Source organism: Sander vitreus, chromosome 1, assembly GCF_031162955.1.
Source record: "Sander vitreus isolate 19-12246 chromosome 1, sanVit1, whole genome shotgun sequence".
In the NCBI taxonomy this organism is placed as follows: Eukaryota; Metazoa; Chordata; class Actinopteri; order Perciformes; family Percidae; genus Sander; species Sander vitreus.
In genome coordinates, this window is record NC_135855.1 from 36579822 (window position 1) to 36585963 (window position 6142).

Below are 6142 nucleotides of genomic sequence, written 5' to 3' on the forward strand. Positions count from 1 at the left end.
CCACAGAGGGGAACATAGAAGATCCCGTCTGATGCAGCGAGAGCCGATGAGAGTGCAGTGGTCATTTATTGTTCTGTTGTCGAGTGTGATGCTGCAGAGAGGAACATCAGAGGAGGATTAGCGAGCGGTGGCACATGTCAGGGAGTGAGAGTGTGGACAAGACCGGGCGTCATGGGGCTCAGAGCTGCTGACACACGACCGAGCATGCTTCATGGCAGCACAGATACAGAGGAGAGGGCAGCTTGTGTATTAAGATGTCTGGTGATTCATCACACAGCCTGTGGTTTCTCCACATGTGCAGTCTCACCTGCAGGTTGGCGACATGTATACTGATAACAGATTAAAGATACTTCAATAGAGAGGCAAAGTCCCTCCCCTTCCGATGGACCACCATGGTACCTTATTTCAGAAGAAATATGTACAGTAATGAATGGAGAAAGACAAATTATTTTTCGATAACGTTTGAATGAAGCCATGTATCACACATAGGATGTTCGTCAATTTAAAAGATATTTTTGCAAGTCGCAGTTTGTCGTAAAACTGTTATAAGACTGTGAAAATACGTAATCAGAAAGACTTACTTACCCCAAAGTCGCATAAGTGACGTCTCGCTAAAGCTACGATGTGTGTTTACCGTGCGTTCATGGACATCGGAAAAACATTTTCCAGAGTGAAAACATCATCATTCACGTCCCTTCCTGTGGGAATCAGAGGTGGGAAACTCGGGCCAGATTTTGCTAACCCAGTTTCCCGGTTGGTGACGCGTTGTTGACAACGTTTGATGTAGGCGACTTCGGTTCACTGAACATATTTCAATGACAATAAACGTATTTATTGTGGACAAACGCCTCTGCTGAGAAACATACACAGACATAACATGTTTCAAATTATTCATAAATAGGCCTATGTATAAAAAAAAACAACACCACCTTATCCGTGTCCTTTCCCGTTGGTTGTCCTGCAGATAACACAAACACCTGACGATGTGCTGTTTGTATGCTCGCATAAGAAAACAGCAGCAAATTATTGTGGCCTCCATCTTTTCACCAGGTTTTCACACACCTGATGCTCTAGGCTACGCCCAACAGTTGGTGGCAGTCATGCAACAAGTTGTTATGCCAAACGCCAATATAACAGAAGAAGAATAACACGCATCCCGACGTGAACACTGGTAGTAGCGCCATTCGTACCGGGATGTAATGTTACTCACGCGAGCAGTGGATCTTGCTCATTTTTTTGCTTCGCGGCTGGTAAAAAGACGCTAGATAAAACACATCAGGTACAATAACGTTACATGTGTTGTGGAACAGAGCTAAGCTAGCTAGCGAGCAAGCTGAGCACCAAGCAAAGTGACGTAAATTGTGCAAGACGAGCCACGTAGTTCACTGAGCGGTTTCACATAAAACTAAGTGGTGGTACTACGACAAAGCTACGACAAACTGTGACTTTCTTCACTTGCAAAATTATCATTGACGAACATCATCTATGTAATTCTTGGCTCAATTCAAACAGGATCAAAACTCCTCATTCACTACAGTACATATTTTATTTGTTAAATAAGGTCCCATGAGGTCCTATGGAAGGGGAGGGACTTTGTCTCTCTATCGGTACACATTTGGTATCAATACATGTTAAAATATACTGGTATTTTAGATATGGATTACTGATGAGGCCTACCAGGCACAGGCCCGAGGCCCAACGTGTCAGGGGCCGCCTTGGCCATCACCAGCAAAATGTTACACGAAGAGACATGTACCAACCACGAAGAGATGCAAAATGACTACAAAGATAACTGCAAAGAGACAAAATAACTACAAAAAGGGGCAAAACAACCCCAAAGAGACACAAAAAACCCCACAAAGAGACACAAAATGACCACAAAGAGACACAAAACAAGGCCTGTCCGCACAGGAGGTGTTTCAGCTGTGTAGTCCGTCTCAAGTGCATGTGACAAACAGATACAGAAACAGAGATCGGCGAGACGGTTGTATTAAATATATCCATAATGGCCCACACTTTTCCCTGGAAGACATTCATAGTGTTGCTCTTGGTTGTTCGCATGAAAAGTGACAAAAGTACTTGTGTGAAGAATGAAAAGAAGTTCAAACCCTGCTTACGTGCCTAGCGTGGCCATTCACTGAATGAAGTATGCATGATTTTGAGATTGTCAGATTCATTAAGTAGCAAAAATTGTTGGGGGTTTCAGACGTGCTGCTTTTGCAACTACTGTTGTTGATTTCAGTACCATGCATATGACCCTGAAATGAGCTAAGTTCACCTGCATGTTCTCCTTTGCTACTTTCACTATGATGTTGTTGAACAAAAAAGTGTTTTCAAGTGTTGGGACAGCTGTGGCTCAGGTGGTAGAGCGGTCGTCTACCAATCGGAAGGTCGGTGGTGGGATCCCTGGCCCTGCAGTCCCATGTCGAAGTGTCCTTGGGCAAGACACTGAACCACGAATTGCTCTCGATGCTGCGCCAGCGGTGTGTAAATGTTTATCTGATGAGCAGGTGGCACCATATATGGCAGCTTCAGACAGTGTATGAATGTGTGTGAAAAATGTAAAAGCGCTTTGAGTAGTCGGTAAGACTAGAAAAGGGCTATATAAATAGTCCATTTGCAAAAAAGTGTTTTCCTCCATCTTGGATTTGTGCAGCCAGCGTCCTCAAAGAGGTTTGCGGCCAGTCAGTTTGCTGCCATGTAATCAGGACGGGAACTCGAGCTGTCCCTCACCAGGTCGCTGAGGCCCCACTCATTATCTTATCACCCATTGTAACCCGCTGTAATTCACCCTCTCATGATTGATGATGTCGCTGTCTGATTACACCAAGACAAAAAACCCCTAAGATCACCTTTCGTTCCTGTGGCCAACTCCACGAGCTCCACAAGGTCCGCCGGAGAGGACGACTAGGGGCGGGGGGTTGGTGGCCATGTTGAGCTGCTGTCACATGCACGTCAGGTTTGTTGTATACAAGAATCGGCACAATGTCGCAAAAAATTGTGCTTCGAGACAAATTAAAGTAATTTGTCTTTAGGCTCATGCCATCAATACAAGAAGTCCAACTTTCTTGGGGAATAATAATAACACAATTTTAGTGGCTCATGTTTGGTTGATTTGGATCTTAGTTTTCAAGATGCACCTATCAAGACAAAGTATTTCTGATAAGGAGCTCTGTGTGGGTCAGCACAAACAGAAATAAGAAAGCAGTGGTATAAAACATTTAGACTGAAGGCTCCTCTGCTTCAGATCATGTCCCTGGCCTGCTTGGACAAATCAGATAGGTAACCTGTGCTCTTTTTAAGTGAGACAGTGAGCCTCGTCTCCCCATGCGGCAGGTGGAGACGGATGCCTCATTATCCATGCCACAGGGGACAAAACAAGCCCAGGACCTGATGGCCCCCCCGCCACTGGCATTCAGTTTCCAATGCACCAACACAGGGCAACCTTGGACCGACGCCGGGCCGCGCTCATCTCTGACCTCAGTGAGCGCAGGTCGCTCGCAGAGTCACATTAAACTTTCAGAGAACCCAAAGGTCCCCGTCAGGAGTGTTAACAGCAGCATTGTCCCAGCACCCCCTGACTCAAAGGGCCAAGTGTAACAAGGCACCGCCTCCAGTGGTCAGGGCCGCCCCCCTGGGTCCACAGATACAGTGACACCCTTCAAATCCATCTACAACTCCTTTGAGTCTCTATGAGTCAGATAGAGAAACACGGGGTAGAAGATTCAAGAGGAAGTGGCTTATTTTTTACAAGAAATGTAAAAAGTTAACGGAGCTGCACCGGACACTGAGACACTGTACATCAAATGTGTGTTTGTGCAGAAAACATTTATTTATCTTTAAGGAAAACGGACATTAATTAACATTCTGTAAATGTGCCAGTGTTAGCCAGACCGCTAATTTTGAACAGTAGTCCTTTGGCGAGATATTTTGAGACCAGAGCAAGGCAGCACTGCCTGGAAGGCACTAGGATTAGGCAATGGTTATGGTTATGGTTAGGGTTAGGTGCCTTGAAGTCAACGGTCGCAGCGCTGCTTTGAAGTCGATTAGGCAATGGTTATGGTTATGGTTATGGTTATGGTTAGGGTTAGGGTAAGGGTTAGGTGCCTTGAAGTCAACGGTCGCAGCGCTGCCTGGAAGGAGACGTTGGGGGCTTAAAACACCATCGAGCAAGACATTACAAGTTCAAATTTACAGACAGAAGACAGCAACAGCAACAAAAAAGCATTCTCAAGAAGCCATGCAGAGAAACAGAAAGCAGCAAGACATTAGTACAGTAATACATCAACAGTATATTTTAATATAATATAATTTAATATATATTGATAACACATTAATGTAGCCATGCAAGCAAGCAACAAAACACAGCCAAGTAACACTGATTACAGACATTTTTTTTTATACATGCAGAGCAGCAATAAGCAATGAGATGACTCAGCGAGAAATGAGGGAGTGTAGCTGTGGGATCAGGCTCAGATGATAGGATTGCCACTGATCACATTAAAGGTGCAGTCTGCCTAAACAGACTATCACATCCTGCCAGGTAATGAATTTGAATTCAAATGAACTTGACATTTGAAGGCTGTGCAGAAAGAAAATATTTTCTTCTTGTTCTTTTCCCTGAACCGCTGTCCTTAAACGAGTTTTCACTTTTTCAACGATTCAGGGATTTCTTTTGGTTATAGTTACCAGATTTTTTTAATTTCTAAAAGCATCGTGAAACTAAAATTATATTCCACAATGTCTCTGCCTTTGTATCCTAAATTTCATAGTTAAATGTTTAAGAAATATTTAAATTTAGTTTGAAATACCTTCATTTTGCAGGGAACAACAACCTAAAAGATCTATGTGATATGGCCGCATGCTATGTTTCAGAATGTCTCCTAACGATCATGAAGAAAACAAAGGAAATAACTGAAAATAAACAAACGTGTGTCCTTTATTTGTTGCAGTTTTGAAGATGTAATCTGCGGCTGCTTTCATCAGATATTTGGCCCAGATAATCTGGCAAAGAAATCACACCAGTGACATCTGTGTAGCCTGGTCCATGATAACTCCGTAACACCACCGACCCCCTACTGTTAAAATAAGATCATATTTATCCCGGATTGCTGGGCATAATATTTCAAACACAGAGTATTTTGTAGAAACAATGAAAACACCTGCTGCAGATTTTATGACATAATTTCAACATGCTGCAGCTTGGCAACTGAGATTTGTTTTTCTGCATTGATGATTTAATGTTACAAAACATATTTGCGTTGTTTACTGTGTGCGCTGACCAGTGGTAGAAGTATTTGGATTCTTTATTTAAGTAAAAGTACAAATACAACTATCTAAAAGTACTCCATTACAAGTAAAGGTCCTGCATATAAAATCCTACTTAAGTAAAAGTTCTCATTCTGCAGAAAATAGACCAAGTAACTGATACATTAATAGATTATTATTGCATCAGTGCTTAAGTAGCATTTCACTGTTGCTGGAGGTAGTTTATCAACTTTATATTTCATCAAGATCTCCATCATGATTGTTGTATTTTATTTATGTCTCATTGCTTATCGCTGCTCTGCATGTTTGCATGTGTCAAACAATGTCTATAATCAGCATTGCTTGGCTGAATTTCTGTGCTTCGTGTTGCCTGCTTGCATGGTCACTGAATGTGGATACTGTACTAATGTCTTGCTGTATGCTGTTGATCTGGTCTCATAAGTTCTGGCACATTTACAGTAGTGTTGATTAATGTTAAAAGGAAGGTTTTTCTCGCCGCTGTCACACTAAATGCTTGCTCTTGGGGGAATGGTTGGGTAATTTATAGAGTGTGGTCTAGACCAACTCTATCAGTAAAGTGTCCTGACATCACTTCTGTTATGATTTGACACTATAAATGAAACTGAATTGAAAATGTAGCAGGGTCATCCTCTGTGGAGAATGAATTTTCCCAGCAAATGTTTGGGTAATCTTCCCATTAATATGTTTTCCTTAGAAATAAATACATGAAAATGAAATAAAAACATAGGGGTAGTTTAGTCCAGTGGTTCCCAATCTAGGGGTCTGGACCCTTAAAAGAGTCACAAGACCAATCTGAACGGGCATGAGATGATTAATGGGAGAAGAAAAAATGTCTACTATCTTTTGGATTATT